At 35.3% G+C, this 17,936-nt stretch overlaps 1 pseudogene; it reads left to right on the top strand.

The window, feature by feature from the left end:
• The first annotated feature begins 6,905 nt into the window (after nucleotides 1–6,905).
• On the top strand, nucleotides 6,906–16,804 carry LOC111719132 (annotated as a pseudogene).
• The last annotated feature ends 1,132 nt before the right edge of the window (nucleotides 16,805–17,936 follow it).

Raw genomic sequence — 17,936 nt, 5'->3', positions numbered from 1 at the left:
GAGCCTAGGAAAAGCCTTTATCCCCAGCCAAATGCCCCCAGTCAACATCAAAGGTGACAGCCTCTGTGGAAAATGAGCCTACTATCCTCACCACTTGCCATTACCAACAGTTGACAAAATTTTTTTCTTTTTCTTTTTTTAAAAATTTCTTTTATTTTTAATTTATGGAATAAAACAAATAAATTTATGGAAAAAACATTTCTACAATGTAGTATAGTTTAAAAAAAAAGATGATTGCACATGAAATCTCAAATCTATTATGTACAACTTACTATTCCTTTAAAATCTACAACAAAGTTATGATGCAAATTTCTTTTTTCATTTCTTTTTTTTTCTTCTTTCCTCACTCTACCCTAAAGATGGGCACCATTAGACACAAATAGGTTTATTTGTAAAATTATTCTATACATACTTTTATTCATCAGTTCTTTCTCTAGATCAGGGATAAGGAATGTCCAGTTCATGGGCCATATAAAGCCCACAAATCATTTAGTCTGGCCCTTCCAAGGCAACCATAGGTGATAATAAGCAGAAAAGTAGGCACAAGAAGCTCCCATTGCTTGAGTTCTATAAGTTGATAATTTTGTATGGCCTTCATATGGTATTATAAATATTCAAGTGACCCTTGGCAGTAAAAAGGTTCCCCACCACTGCTCTAGATGCATAGTATCTTTCTTTATATGTCCTTTATGGCTAATTCAGGCATTTGTAATAGCTAAAATTACTTATTTGCTGAGTCATTCTTAAAATAATATTATTGTTATTGTATACAATGTTCTCTTGGTTCTGCCCATTTTGTTCATTATTTCGTGCAAGTTTTTCTAAGATCATTGAGCTCATCATTTCTTATAGCACAATAATATTTCATCCCAGTCATATGTCACCACTTTTTCAGCCATTTCTTAATTGATAAACATTTTCAAGCAGGTAAGCCCAAGAGACCTGGAAAAAGCAGTGTCTCCCAGACCTTCTGTACAGCTCAACCCAGCCCCATAAGCATGGTCCAGGGTAGCAAACCCAGTAAAGAAAGGGTAAGCTATTACCACCATCTGCCAATTAATTACCACTAACAGGGCAAGAAAGTCAAACTTAAGCAGTCTGGCATCCTGAGGGAGTGACAGAAAGTAGCACAGAGTTCAAAAAATAGCAATACTTCCCACTTCCAATCCCACTCTACTGTCCTACCTTGAGGAAAGCAATATTATTCTTCTGAAGAATCATCTTCCTTTTCAGGTGCAAAGGTCTTTCTTCCTCCGCAGTCATAAGCACTGAAAACCTGGAAAAGAAATTTCTCAAATCAAATCAAGTCAACAAGTATTTATTAAAGACCTATTTGTGCTAAATGCTGAGGATAACAGAGAAAGAATGAAAAAACTGTCTTTACCCTCAAAAGAGAAGGCTAATGGGAGAGACAACACACAAACAAATAGGTATAAATAAGATACGTATAGAATGAATGGGGAGGGATCTCCAAAAGAAGGGACTGGCTTTAAGAGGACCAGAAAGAACATTGCAGAAGGTACTATTAAAACTGAGATTTGGAAGAAGCTAAAAGGACAGAGATAAGGAGGAAGAGTTTTCCAGACATTGGAGTTATCCAGGAAAAGAAAAAATACATGGACTCAGAAGATAGGTCACCCTATGTGAGGAATAGCCAGGATACTGGAGACAGTAGATTATACAGTATATTTGAGAAATATGGTATAAGAAGACTGGAAACATAAGAAAGCTCTAGGTTATGACAGGCTTCAAGAAAAAAATGGAGGACTTTATATTGGATCCTGGAAGCAATAGAGAGCCATTGGAGTTTGTTAAATAGGGAAGTAACATATTTAAACTTTTAGGAAAATCTCTTTGATAGTTGAGTGAAGGATGGTCTTGAAGTAGAGAAAAAAACCAACAGGCTGGTGCAATGGTCCAACTGTGAGGTAATGAGGTAATCAACAGGATGGGATAGTGTCAGGGTTAGACAAGAGAATAAGCATATAAGAGAGATTTTGGAAAAGTTCAAGAAACAGAAATTTGGAATGGATTAGAGTAAGGATTCTAGGATAACTAGACAGATGGTGGGACCATCATGGTAATAGAAAGTTAGGAAAGAGGAAAGACTTTTGAGGGAAAGATAATGAGTTCAATTTTGGACATGAGTTTTAGATGTCTCTGGTACATTTAGTTCAAACCCTCCAAAAAGCATTTGGAAGTTAAAGACAAACTAAAAGCTAGACAAATAGACCTGAGAAATATCTGCATAAATATGATGATCAAATGAAGGGGAGCTGATGAGAACATCAGACAAAATTGTATAAAAGAAAGAGAAGGACACGATAGAGATTTGAAAAACCCTTATCATTTATAAGAGTGGTCCAGATAAACATACAGTATAGGAGACTGAAAAGAATGTTAAACAGGTAAAAGGATAACAGGGAGAGAGCAGAATTCTAATCATCTATATTCTTGACATTGCTTTTAAAGCAGTTAGGTAGCACAGTGAATAGAGCACTGAGTCTAGAGTCAGGAACACCCTAGTTCAAATCCAACCTTACATACTTACTTGCCATTTGGCAAAGTCATTTGACTTCTGTTTGCCTTAGTTTCCTCAACTGCAAAATGGGAAGAATAATAATAAAATCTACCTCCCAGAGTTGTTGTAAAAAAAAACAAATGAAATAATTATTGTAGTAATTATTGCAAAATAATCATTAATCAATAGAACATAAATGTAAATTAGTAATTTGTTAATATTAAAGTCAATAAAAATAAGTGTTATAATTATTGTTTAAAAAATACTTAGCACAGCATGTAGGTGCTTAATAAGCTTTTATTTCCTTCCTTCCTATTAAATGGTTCAACATCAGAAACCAAAATAGTCTCACTTATGGAAATTGTTTAAAAAAAAAAAAGAGATATTACCATCTGTTTTTCTGTTGCACCTAAAGACCACAGGATCTTTCCATAAAACTTGCAACTGCAATCTCCTCTATGTGTTTTTCTTCTCCCCACACACTCCTATTAGTCCTATTAGAATCTGAGTTCCTTGAAACCAGGGGCAGACTTGTTTTTCTACTTAGTTTAGCACAGAGGAATTATTTAATAAAAACTTCTTCCTAAATTCATTAACAAATATGCACACCACACCTATGCACCTTCTATATGCCAGACACTTACCTGGTCCCCAGCTATATAGAAACAAAACAGAAATAATCCCTGCCCTCAGAGAGTTTATATTCTGTGGGAAACTCCAGCATGAGTAAAATTAAAATAGACATGCAAGTTCATTTCTTAGTGCAGGAAATTCCCTCTATCAATTCAGATAATGAAACAAAATCTTTGTGAATAACTTTAGACATTGATAGTTGAAGTTACCAGGATCAGGAATATGTCAGAGGCAGAATAGATCAGAAGCAGTTTACCTAAAGTCATTGCATAAGAGAAAGAGCATTGACAACTGCAAGGAAGGAAAGAGAAAATCAGGAAAGATTGTTTGCCTCAGTTCCCTCATCTGTAAAATGAGCTGGAGAAGGAAATGGCAAATTACTCTAATATCTCTCCCAAGAAAATCCCAAATGGGGATCACAAAGAGTCATGACTGAAAAACAACTGACTTGTAATCCCCATATAGTCTTCTCCTCAAGAAGAATATTCTCAATGAACCATTAGTTTATGTAGCAAACATTTGTTCTTAAATGCACTCATTCGTTCTCTCAGAGGTGATTAAGGATGATGGGTGTATAAATATCCAAGTACATAAATGACAAGGCAAACTATCTACATATGGTAATTTAATTTTGAGATGAGTGCCATGTTTATGCACTTGTACCAAGGCTCTTCCTTTTGATAAATGGGCAATTTGCTGTCTACCATTATGTCACTAGCAGTGTCGAAGTAAATATCGTAAGTCTGGGCTCAGAGACAGTTGCCTCAGCCACCCAGATGCTATGGGGTAGAGGTGGGAGGGTGGAGGTGGGCAGACAGGGAACTCAATATTTCTCTGGGTCTCATACCAGACCCTGGATTGAATGTTTTGCCAGGAGAAGGGAAAGAGAGGGTGGGGAGGAGGGAGGAATTTCACAAACCCTCTCTGTGATACTACCTTTGTCTAAAATGACAGGAATCCTGAATGAAAATCCTGAAACAAGGAAGGAACTCTCTGTTCCTTTAATCATTCCCTATGGTCCTGGGATGTATTATAGCACAGAGTCTGTTTCTGAAGCTTTCTTCCACGTAGCAGGTAACACAATGGAATAGGCCAGACTGGGACCAGAGGGGATTGCTAGAAGCCATCCCTCATTAATCAGCATTTAAGCCGGGGATCAATAGTTTACCGGCTGCTGCAAGCAGAAAGATATCTACAATCCATACAAGTGTGTAGACTAGCTCTATTCACCTCACCTTGCAGGATTTATGGGAACAAAATCTGATGGGCCCTGGTAATCGGTTTGGAGGCTTTATAATATAGCCCTTTCTCATAGAAAGGGGGAAGGGAAGAATTTTTCAAAGATGTTCATTTAAAATTAATATGCCATTTGGGGATGATTCATTTTCAGTATTCAGGAGTGTGAGTGTGTGTGTATGTGTGTGTGTGTGTGTGTGTGTGTGTGTGTGTGTGTGTGTGTAGAGACAGTTAGTTCATTTCATCAAAAGTGAATTAATATTCTACTCCAGCCTTTTCCAAGTGGCATAGGGAAGGCATAAGTCTTACTGATTCAGGTTGTGTCTCATATGATGCCATGAATTCAGATGAGAAACCAAAATCTCAGTTCAGAACCCATTTAATTTCAGATCTGTAACCAAAACATCTGAGTGGCTGATTTTTTTTTTCCAGTTTTGATCCAGATGTCAGCAACTTACAGATAAGGGTCTTATAGATCCATGGGAGAACCTGAAACTATTTGGAATTGAATTACCCTCTCTTCTCAAATTTTATTTGCATATGTCTTTCTGTTTAAATATTGTATCCTCCTAGTAAAATTTAGTTCCTTGAAGGCTAGAACTGAGGGGGGGGATTATCCTTTTATACCTAGTTTCAAACATAGTACTTTGCACGTAGTATGTACTTAAGAAATTATTATTAATAGAGATAGCTAGACATTGCAGCATTTAGGAGTAATTCAAATTTGGCTTCAGACACTTACTAGCTGTGTAACTCTGGGCAAATTGCTTAACCCTTTTGCCTCAGTTTCCTTATTTGTAAAATGAGAATAATGATAGAACCTAAAATCCCAGGGTTGTCATAAAGATCAAGCAAAATATTTGTAAAGCTTTTAGCATGGTGTCTGGCTCATAGAAGGTGCTTTATAAATGCTTATTTTCTTTCTTCCTTTTTAAATTGGTTGTCCTTTCCTACACTCTCATTTTAAATAGGTACATCCAGACTTTTAGGAATGGGGTCATTTCTGTGTTTGTTTTCTACTATAAATCAAAATAATCATAGAATTACAGAATTTAGAGCTAGAAGAGACTAGAATCATCCCATTCAATCCCTCAGTTTACAAATGAGGTTGCTGAAGCCCAGAGGAATGAAATGATTTAATTAAAGTCATATGGATAGTAGTTATAAAGACATAATTCAACCAAAGTCTCTTGATTCCACTACTCTTCTCCTTAAAAAAAAAAATGTGTATGTGTTTTAAGCAGAAGCAATCTTCCTTTTCTTTTCTCATATACTTCCTACCCTTTAAGAAAGAAAGAAAAACAAAAAACTTATTATCAAATAAAACATCCTACATTGGTCATGCCAAAAGAAAAATCTATTCCTCAGTCTGTACCCTGAGTCTATCTGTTCTCTAACAGAAAGTAAATAGCATGTTTCATCATTAGTCTTTTGGGATCATGGCTGGTCATTGTGTTCATCAGAGTTTCCTGAATCTTTCAAAGTTAAGTCTTTATTATTGTCATTGTGTCAACCATTCTCTTAGTTCTATTCTCATCACTCTGCACCATTTCTTTCTATCATTTTTTCTTTTCTTTTTCTTTCTTTCCTTCTTGTTTTTGGCATTTGGATTTAGGGTCACACAGTTATTAGGCTATTAAGGGTCTGAGACCTGATTTGAACTCAGGTCTTCCTGACTTCAGAACTATTGCTTTATCCACTGTGCCACCTAGCTGCCCGCTTCATCATTCTTACATTACAATTATATGCCATTATATCTTGTAGGATTATTTTCAGTTCTGTTAACTTGTTCTTATTTGCCAGCCTCCATCCTTTGCTTGCTGGAATATTGTATTTTAAGTTCTCTACTCCTTCAGAGTGGCAACTGCTAAACTGTATTAAAATCATGACTGTGGCTCCTAGGTACCAATTCTTTCTTTCCTGCTGATTACTAATTGTTTTTCCTTATGACATGGAATCTTTGAATTTTGATTGTCAGATTTCTAGGAGTTTTTTATTTTGATGTTTCTTTCAGGAAGTGATTAATGGATTTTTTTTAACTTTGTCCTCTGATTCAAAGAGATCTGAACAATTTTCTTTTATGATTTCTGAAAATATGATATCTAGGTTCTTCTTTTGATAATAGTAGTCCAATCATTCTTAAATTCTGTCTCCTCATTTTGTTTTCCAAGTCAGTTGTTTTTAACTGTGATACCTTATACATTTTTCTACTTTTTTTTCAGTCTTTTGATTTTGTTGGAATACCTGTCCCATGGAGTCATTATATTCTACTTGGTCCTTTCTAAATTTCAATGAGTCTATTGCTTGAATAATGGATAGGATTTTGTTAAATTGAAATTTTATTGATATGTTTTGTTTTTTATAACACTATGGTTTCTCCAATATCTTTGTCTTCCCATCTCCCTTCCAGAGAGCCATCTCATAGAACAAGTAACATTTTAAAACTAAAAAAAAACCTAAGAAGAAAAATCAGCATAAATGATCAATATATTGAAAAAGTCTGAAAATGTGCGCAATGTGCAACACTAGTAGATCTCCCACATCTGTAAAATGGTGAGGTTCCACTATATCTTTTCTAACATAATTAGTCTTTATACGTTTACAAGATTCACTTTGGATTTGTGCACATATTTGTAAAAATGATTCTTCTTTCCATTTACATTGTTGTAGTCATTATACCTAATTGTTTTTGTCTCCGCTTACTTTACTCTGCATCAATTCATGTGGATCTTTCCATGTTTATCCATATTTGGCCATTTCTTACAACTCAATAACATCATTTTGTATTCATGTGTCATGATTTATCTAGCCATTCCCCACTAAATGAATATCTGTTTTGTTTCTAATTCTTTGCTACCACATAAAGTACTGCCATAAACATTTTGGTGTAAATGGGTACTTTCTTCCTACCAATAGTCTCCTTGGGATATAAGATCAGTGATAGAATCTCTGAGTGAAGGGGGATGCATATTTTAATCACTTTATTGGTATAATTCTAAACTGTTTTCCAAAATGGTCAAATAAAGTCACAGTTCCATCAACAATGTACCAGTGTGACTATTTTCTCACACCTCTCCAATATTGACTACTGCTATCTTTGTTATCTTTGCCAATTTTCAGGTGTGAGATGAAAGCTCACCACACTGTGCTATGGGACAGTACATTCCTGTGATGCAACTAGAATCAAGATGACAATTCATAAAGGATCCAATGGGGTAGAGGGAGCTTTTTGCATATTTCAAAGCATGAGCTATAACTGAATTGTGGTACAGCTGTGGGTTTTGCAACATAAGGTACTAAATTCTGCAACAAATCTGTCTCCTGATCATGTTGCACACTTTAATTTCACCTTCTTAACAGCTCACTGGGATCTTAGGTTTGTGTCAAAATAAGACTAAAAATGAACCACAAACCACTTCCAACATCACCTCCACCTAATTGCCCCTCCTTTGCTAGTAAGACCCCTCCTTTTCATTTAATTGTATTAGACAAGTGGATTTTGTTCACGTACTATATATACTCACCTTTGATTCAGGACATAAAAGAAGAAACAGTCCTTGAAATGATCAATTAATATTGTCTTTCTTTTTTATTATCACTTTACATTTTATTTTTATAATAGGCTTTTATTTTTCAAAATACATGCAAAGATAGTTTTTAACATTTGCTCTTGCAAAACCTTGTATTTCATATTCTTCTCCCTCCTTTTCCCTCTCCTTCTTCCCCTAAACAGCAAGTAATTCAATGTAAGTTAAATATATGCAATTCTTCTAACATATTTCATTTATCATGCTGCATAAGAAAAATCAAATCAAAAAGGAAAAAACAAGAAAAAACAAGAAAGCAAACAACACTACATAGTCTTTCAAGAGACATTAAACATATATGTAACAGATAATAATAATAACTAGTATTTATATGAATTGTCCATATGTTATCTCTTTGGATCCTCACAATTATCTTTTGGGGTTATTTTCATTTTACAAAGGAAAAAAAAAGGAAACTGATACTGAAAGATCAAGTTACTTGTCCAGGATAACAGAGCAAACAGAGTGGTAGCATTTGAACTGAGGTCTTTTTGTCTCCAAAATCTAACCTTCTAGTCACTGTACAATTTAGCTACCACTGAAGTAACGCAAAACTTAAAATGCCTGTCATATTGTAGGCTTCTGGTGAACAGACAGTCATTTTTCATCTTTATATCCCCAGCATTTAGCACAGTGCATTGAACATTATTTTTATTATCTGGGGTTAATTTGTTGGGTTTTTTGTTGCTGTTTTGTCTAAACCTATGATTTCATCATTTTAGGGAACTCCTCTGTAGGAAATTCCCCCATTGAGGCAGATGAACTACTGCTCTGACTATACAACCAAATCCAACCCAGTGCACAGCAGTAAAAAAAAGAAAAGACCATAATCCAGTGAGTTGAACCCTTTCACAGGTACCATCTTGATAACACAAATAAGCACTCCTCCTCATCAAAATTCAGTCTTAGGTGCCCAGGGTCATAACACATAGGGACTTTATGGGTGGTGGGCAGGACTCAATCCCAAATCTTGATTCTAAGACCAGTTCTCTACTCCAGACTTGTTTGTTGAGTTGAACTTTGTAATTTAATAAGGACTCAGTACAACAACCATTTGTTAGAATCATAGAATTTCAGAACCTAAAAAAAGATCCTCTTTACAACATATCTAAATCATGGTCATTGATCCTGAGCCCAAAGTGCCTGATAAAGGGAAACCCCCTAAGACTCCCCAAATCTCTCAAGAACAGCCCACTATAGTTTTACACATAGGAAGATTTTTGTTTTTGATTTTATGTGACATTAAGCCTGCTACTCAGAGTTTTTCCCTGTGGAGTTTAATAGAACAAGTTTAATCCATCTTCCAGGTGACAAGTCATCATATATTTAAACACAGCTATCATTCCTCCTACCTAACACCTTCTCTAGACTAAACATCATCACCTCCTCTAACCAATCATCATATGACCTGAATTTAAAGTCTTTCATCATCCCAATGGTCTTCTCTGACACGTATCAGCTAATCAATATCCTTTCTAAAATATGGTGCCCCATATTGAATATAATACTCCAGAAGTAGTCTTACTGAGACAGAGCATAGGGTGACTATTATCTACTTAGTCCTGAATAATATGCCTCTTCTCATGATGCTTAGAAACAAATATCTTTTGGGGCTGCCATAAGATACTTCTGCTTCTTATGGAGCTTAAAATCCACTAAAATTGCCAGATCTTTTTCAGATGAACTGTCTGCATCATGATCAAAGACATAATTAACAAATACCCATAGATAAGGTCTTCTTCACTGGGATCAATTCATGTAAGACAGCTAGATGACACAGTCCTTTGTGTCAAGAAGAAAAGAAAAAAGCATTAAGTGCTTACGATGTACCTTCTTAGGCAGTTAGGTGGTCCAGTGGATAAAATGCCAGTTCTGAAATCAAAAAAGGTTCATTTTCATGATTTCAAATCTGGCTTCAAACACATTCTAGTTGTGTGACCCTGGACAAATAAATTAACCTTTTTTACCTCAGCTTTCTCATCTTTAAACTGAACTGGAGAAGAAAATAGCAAATCCCTCCAATATCCTTGCCAAGAAAACAGCAAATGCAATCACAGAATCAGATATGACTGAAACAACTGAACAACTGACTTTCATAGAAATACTTTGTATCACTTCAAATATGCCTTCTCAATTTGGGGGGAGGGAGGAGAAAAGGTGAGAATCTGAAACTGAAAGTTTTAAGGACAAATGTAAGAAATTATTTTATAAATAAAAATATTAAAACAAAAAAACTGAAGGACAGGTGCCAGGGGCTTTGCAAATATCTCATTTGATCTTCACAACATTGGAAGGTAGGTCATGCTATTATCATGTTTTTCAATTGAGGAAACTGAGGCAGGAGTTAAAAGACTTGGCCAGAATCACACAGTTGACATATGTCTGAGCTCACATTTTAACTTAGGTTAATTGCAAAATAAACTTTAGAGAACCATCTATATCCTAGCTGTTTTTCTATTATATTCACAAACAATTTGTAAGTATAATGCAAGCAGCAGTGGAAAATTTGTAAGCATTGGTTAGTCATTCCTCATGATCTCCCCAGGAAGCATGTGGATATTTGTTAGCCAAAAAAGAGACAGTGACACTAAGAAAACTGCCCTTTTGAAAACATGTACCAGTTGAAGAGCTTTCTCTGGCAGGAACAAGAAGGTCATGTGGTTTCTTAAGTGTCCTCTGCCCTACTGAGCTGCACCTCAAGGAAGTAGCAGAGTAAGGTGGAAAGAGCACCAGTTCTGAAGTCATGGGATCTTAGGACCATAGATAAAGACCTCAAAGGTGAAGTTCACCCCCTCACTTACAAATAAAGAAATTGAGGCCCAGGGATCAAGCTATAACCATTTCTTGTGTTTTTAAGTGTAATGGAGCAAGGCTCTTGTATGTCCTTTCATGATTATCTTTCTTTCTTTTTTTTAAATATTTTTATTTTCAAAACAAATGCATAGATAATTTTCAACATTCACTCCTGCAAAACCTTGTGTTCCAAATTTATTTCTCCCTCCCTTCAACTCCTCCCCTAGATAGCAAGCAATCCAATACATGCTAAATGTGTAGTTCTACTATACATATTTCCACAAATATCATACTGCACAAAAAATAAATCAGATCAAAAAGAAAAAATTAGAAAGAAAATAAAATTCAAGCAAACAACAACAAAAAAGTGAAAATACTATGTTGTGATCCACATTCAGTCTCCACAGTTCTTTCTCTGCATACAGATGGCTCTCTCCATCACAAAACCATTGGAACTGGTCTGAATCATCTTGTTGTTTAAAAGAGCCACATTTATCAGAATTGATAATCATATAATCTTGCTGCTGATGTGTACAATGTACTTCTGCCTCTGCTCACTTCACTCAGTATCAGTTCACATAAATCTCTAGAGCTCTCTGAAATCATTCTGCTGATCATTTCTTATAGAACAATAATATTCCATAACATACATATGCCATAACTTATTCGGCCATTCTTCAGCTGATGAGTAACCGCTCAGTTTCCAGTTCCTTACCACTGCAAAAAGGGAAGCCAGAGACATTTTTTCCCACATGTGAGTCCTTTTTCTTTTTTATAACATAATATTCTTTCTAGAGGACTTCTAATTATTTTTAAAATACTCTTTTGTGCTGCCTCAGCACCTATAACTTAAGTGGCTTATTCAAAGTAACAGAGGTATTAAATGTGAAACCCATTGTCTCTGATTCCCAAGTCACTCCTTGTTTCTAATACTTACTACCTATATGATTCTGAATAAGTCACATCATTTCTTTGTGCCTCAGTTTCCTCATCTATAAAATAATGGAGTAGGACTTTTTGGCCTATGAAGTCTCTTGCAGATCTAATTCTCTAATCCTATGATTGCATGGTGGTAGCCAGAATACAACTTAATACAAGATTAGGCAGATTCAATACTCCTAAATTTCCCACAAATTGGAAAGAACCAAGAGGCAAAAACATGAGTCTAAGTGGCCCAGCTATACTAGTTTCCTCCCGTTCAATAATGAACAAGACACTCCCACAATAGAGTATGCATTTCTTTAAGTGTGAAGAAAATACTTTGTAAATCTTAAAACAATTTATAAATATAAGAGTTCAGATTTACAAAGTATTTATTATCCTTCTACTTGAGATTTAGCATCATACCTCATTATTTTCGTCAGTCTGACAAATATAGACTTCCAATTCTTCCAATATAGATCCTACAGTAGTCTGAGTGCCCATTATAAAAAGGAGATGCTGAACAGCATCTCTGTTGTTGTTGTTGTTGTTGTTGTTGTTGTTGTTGTTGTTGTTATTGTTATTGTTGTTGTTTAATGTGTCATAGATCCCTTTTATGGTTAGTGAGCTACTGGAGAGAAGGGACTGTTTTTGCCTTTCTTTGTATCCTAGTCACTTAGCACAGTACCTGACACATTATAGATGTTTAATGAATACCTATTAAAGCAATGTTATAACACTAATCAACTGTAAATAACTTTAGCTACTCTAATCAATATAATGATCCAAAATGATTCTAAAGGACAGTGAAAAACACTGTCCAACTCCAGATGATGAACTCTGAGTGCAGAGATTTATTTTCCTTGTTTTAATTTTTTTTTTGCAGCATACTAATATGTTTTCAATTACTTCATATTTATAACATATATTTTTATCTTTCTCAGTGGGTGGGGAAGAATGGAGAAAGGGAAAAAATTTGAATCTCAAAATGTTAGAAAATGAATGTTAATGTATAATTATTTTGTATTTAATTTATGCTTTAACATATTTAACATGTATTGATCATCCTGCCATCTAGGGGAGGGGTTGGGGGGAAGGAAGGGAAAAATTGGAACAAAAGGTTTGGCAATTGTCAATGCTGTAAAATTACTCATGCACATAACTTGTAAATAAAAAGCTAATAAAAAAAATTTTTAATGAATGTTAAAGTATAACTTTTAAAAACAAATAATGTTTGTTGATTGAGTGATTGTTTGATAAAACCTATGAATCCCTTTTTAGAATAGTGTTTTTAAATTCATAAAGTAAAATATGTAGGAATATAAATGAAGCCAACTGAAATTAAATCACTAAATCTGCCAGTTGACTGCTTCTGGGAAGTCTCCTATTGGTCTTTTGTTCCATTCCTTTTTTGCTAAGTGTCCTCATTATGGTTATCAAAATATTTTTTAAAAATCAAGTTTGAAAACACCATATTAAATCTCCTTGACATTTAAAGAATTATCACTAGGGTCTTGGTCACCAGTTGATGAGTTTTTATCGATAGAAATTCACAAAATTCATCTCCCTACCAAGTCATGGGAAGGCTCCAATTCTATTTCAGTAAAGGAAAACTCCAAAACAATGAAATTATGTATCTTGGAAGTATTGAAGGATAATTATTAAGTCAAACACTATCCCCTATATGGGACTCTTCTTGCCACTTCCAGTGCATTGAAATAACTCATATTTAATTCATATTTATTGTAAATACATTTATGGGTAGTTTTCCATGATAAAATATAAGCTACTTGAGAGTAGGGACTACGTCATTTTGGACTATGAATATCTAGCCCCTAACACAGTGTCTTGACGATATTAAGCACTTGATAAATACTTGCTGATTGATTGGTTACTTGGTTGGTCAATTAGTGTTGATAATGTTGATATATAACAATGATTGCTCATTTCTGTTAGCAAGTTAATACCTAGAAAAGTGTTCACTGTGTCTGGGTCTTCTCTTTTTCTCTTGCTCTGCACTGGATAAGATTTTGCCATATAGCTAGATTTATTGGATGGTAATTACCCATATTTCTTTTTCTCCTTCTCAAAAATTGCTACCATTTTGTACTCATAGTCTGTGACTGTTCAAAACCAATTGCTTGGCTCATTAAGTTTATTAGATAGTTCTTGTGCACCTTGAGACACAAACACTAAATTTTCCAACCGAGTGCTTCTGGTAGCTCTTTTACTTGTCTTTTCTCATCTGCTAAATATTCTTTTCTCACTCATTGAATATTCTATTTAGTTTCTAATTGGATATCCAATTTAAGACCTGATAGAAAATATGCTAAACTAGAAGTCAGAAGACCTGAGTTCAAGTCAGTTCATGTCTTTGATCTTCCACATCCTCATCTATAAAAAAAAGAATAATGCTTGCATTGTCTGACTCATGAGATTGTTCAATATGTCAATCAAATGAATTCATTAAGTGGTTACTAAGTGTCAGATACTGTGATTGACCATGAGAATTCAAAGACAAAAACTAAACAATACCTCTTCTCTAGTAGGGGAAACTACATGTACATTCACAAATATATGCAAAATAAAGTCTATGAAGAGACATCTTGTATAAAATTAACAATAAAAAGATTATATGCAAAATAAATACTAGGTAATTTGGGGCACTGGGAAGAAGAAAGTACTAATAGGTAGAAGAATCAGGAAAGAACTCGTGTAGGAAATGCTATACGAGCTGAGCTTGAAAAAAGTAATAGATTCTAGGGTGTACAGTAAGAAAGAAATGCATTTCAGGTATGAAACTCCACTGTTGTGAAGATGTGGAGATGGGAGAAGGAATGCCATATTTGAGAAATAGCAAGAAAATCAGTCTGAATGGCTTATAGAGTATATCAAAGGAGAATCATGTAGGCTGGAGCCAGTCTATACTAGGCAAGTGCCTAACAGAGGACTTTGTATTTGATCCTAAAGGCAATAGGGAGGCAATGATGTTTGTGGAGAACCATGGGTAGCATAGTGAGGTCTTTGCTTCAGGGATATGTAGAGGATAGAATGGAGAAGGGAGAGTTTTGAGGCAGTGAGTCTGGAAATAAGATGTGGGCTCTAGCCTCAGTTCAAGGACTGAGTAGCTAAGTGACTAAGCAAATTGTGCAATCTCTCTTGAGGTGTGGTTTCCTTGTCCACAAAATCTGAATGTTAACACTTGCACTACATGTCTCTTATGGTTGTTGTGATAAAAATAAATAATTCTGTGAATTCCAAAGTACTATGGAAATATAAATTTTATCTATTTTTAGAAGCCAGCATTTTTGATTCTTACTCCCATGACTTTCCCATTCTACTATAGCAGACATTACCAGTTACTCCTACTTACTGGAAATGCCATAAGGAAATAGTACGTAAAACTCACCACATATAAAGTAGCTCATTATTTGCCATCTCAAATTTGTTCCTCATCCTTACTTTTTCACTGCTTTTAATGGCACCACCACCCTCCTAGTTACCAAGACATAAGCTTGGAATCATTTACTTTTATCTCTTTTTTTAACCCTCATGTCCAGTTGCCAAATTCTGTAATTTCTAACTACTTCCATTTTCCCTACAACAACCCTACTCCAGGCTCCCATTACCTCTCATAAAATATGCTCTTAGCTGATTTTATTGTCTGAAATTTCTCATCTCCACAATCCATTGTCTACACTGCTGCTCAAAGAATTCTTAATTCCATTATTAGTGTGGCAATCCCATACCCAAAAATCCTTCAGTGGCTCCTCATATCCTACTAAATAAGGCATAACAAACTCCCAACCACGTTATTCAATGCTTTCTACAACATGACTCCAACCTTTTCCCCAGTTGTATTATATACAATATACCAATAATGTAGCCTTCCATCCCACCCCAAATTTCAAATTCTTTCCTTCTGAGGCCCAAATTAGGTGCTACCTCTTCTATGAAACCTTTCAGTCCATACCATTATGAAAGTTCTCCTTTACTCCTCATGTTTCCCATAATACTTTGCCTCAATCTCTCATCTACACTTCATTTGTTACATAATTATTTGTCTTCTTGACTTATAAATAGATTACAAGCTCTTTGAGAGCTAGTCTTGTGTTAAATTTGCCTTTGTATACATAGATTTTTGCATTTAGAAAGTACAAAATAAATGCTGATTTAAATTTTGTGGAGTGAATACTTTTATTTTTTTTTAGTTGAAAGGATTTTTAAATTGGGAACTGGGGCAGAAAACAAGCAGGAATGCACCAGGTGCCTTAAAAATAGGATTAGGAGGGCAGCTAGGTGGTACAGAGTATAGAGCACCAGCTCTGAAGTCAGGAAGATCTGAGTTCAAATCTGGCCTCAGACACTTAACGTTTCCTAGTTGTGTGACCTGGAAAAGTCGCTTAAACCCAATTGCCTTAGGGAAAAAAAATAGGATGAAGGGCAGCTAGACAGTTCAGTGGACTAAGGTGTCAGCCCTGTAGTCAGGAGAACCTGAGTTCAAATTTTACCTCAGACATTTAACACTAAGTAATACTTCAGGTCTGTAATGTATTTCCAGCAAATCAAGTACAAGAGGAAATATACTGCACCAAAAACCCAGAATGAAAGAAAAAAAGAGAGAGGAGGTGCCTGCTATAATCTCAAAGCTGATTGGTGGTGATAGGAATGGAGGAAACTGGATGGTAAAAGATGCGCAAAATGCCTGAGTAGTATCCTATTGAAGATGTGCCTAGGAAGCGGCTAAGTCATAGCAAAACTCCATTCAGCCAGTGTGTGAGACAAGGCTTCCTGGGCATGGTGCTGATCATGCTCACTGGCCACCATAGTTTTCCTGCAGTGGCTTGCTACTGGAGACTGGACCTCTGATGATCAATGGTGTTTTTCTGCAAAGACCCCTCAGAAATTTGTCAGTTCTACATCTATCCGGGTTAACCTTGTAAAAATTCCTAATTATTTTACTGATGCCTACTTCAAGAAGTAGAAAAAGAATACAGAGCAGGACAAGGTATTTTAGAAAACAGTGGGTTGTCAGATCCTGCCTAAAATCAAGAAAATTCTTCAGCTCCATGGCTACCTGTGTTTTGTATTCCCTCTCTCCAATAGTGCTTAACCTCAAACTGGTGTTTTAAATGCCTTTCAGAGAATTTTTATTAAGATATTTGGAATCACACACACATAAAAAAAATATTTCCCCATAGGGCTTCAAGTATTTGAAAGGTTGTCCTGTATTTGGCCCTAGTGGATGGAACCAGGAGTAACAGATGGTAGTTGCAAAGAGGCAGTTTTAGATTCAATGTAAAACTGTGAAAATCAAATGAGCTGCTTAAGAGGAAGGAAGGAAAGGAGGAGTCCCTCATCACTGGAAATCTTTAGATTAGTTTATCATTAACCAATGATATTATACGCAAGATTTGTATTTCCATTCAGTTCAACAAGATTTATTAAACATGTAGAAGTCAAAAGAAATGATTTCTGGGATTCCTTCCTATGTTCCATATCTGTACTTCAGGGAGTATATGTCATTTAACCCTGTTTCATGCAATTGGAAACTTCCATCCAATTCACTTATTCATTTCTACATCCACTGATTTAACAATAAGGTAATAGGCTTCTATGATGATCTCAATGCTGTGTCTCTTATAAGACTGCATGATCTAGTTGATAAAGAGCTGGTCTCAAGATCTGAAAGGTCTGGGCCCATGCCTTACTTCTGATACATATTGGTTGTATGGTCCTGGGAAAATCATTTAATCTTTCAATACCCTTAAGAGTATAAGTTGCAGACAGAACACTGATATGCAATAAGGAAAGTTCTTCAACAGGAGCTTTCTGTATGATGAAATTGCACATCTAGTTCAAAAAGATGAGGGTGGAGGGACAAGATAGATATAAAAGAAACTTTTCCCATCCTCAATATCATTTGCATAGTTCTGTCATTCATTTTTCCTGTCACCTCTACATCTTTACACAGCCATCATCTTAGTTCAGGACTGTCACCAATCACTTCAACTATTAGAATAAATTCCTGATTATTCTCCCGATTACTGATCTCTTCTCTTTTCAATCTTCCTAAGGAACTGTTTGTCCTTACAACTATCCCTCTGCTCAAAAATCATTAATAGTTCCCTGTTGCTTCCAAGATAAAATATAAGCTCCCTAATCTGGCATTTAAATCCTTTAACAATCTGGTTTCCCCCTTTGGTTGAAATTTCATTTGTCTTTATGACCATTCCTCTGCTCAA

This window comes from Sarcophilus harrisii, chromosome 1 (genome assembly GCF_902635505.1).
Source record: "Sarcophilus harrisii chromosome 1, mSarHar1.11, whole genome shotgun sequence".
Lineage (NCBI taxonomy): Eukaryota > Metazoa > Chordata > Mammalia > Dasyuromorphia > Dasyuridae > Sarcophilus > Sarcophilus harrisii.
Note: the sequence above shows the minus strand (reverse complement) of the source record. Positions and strands in the feature narration are given on the sequence as shown.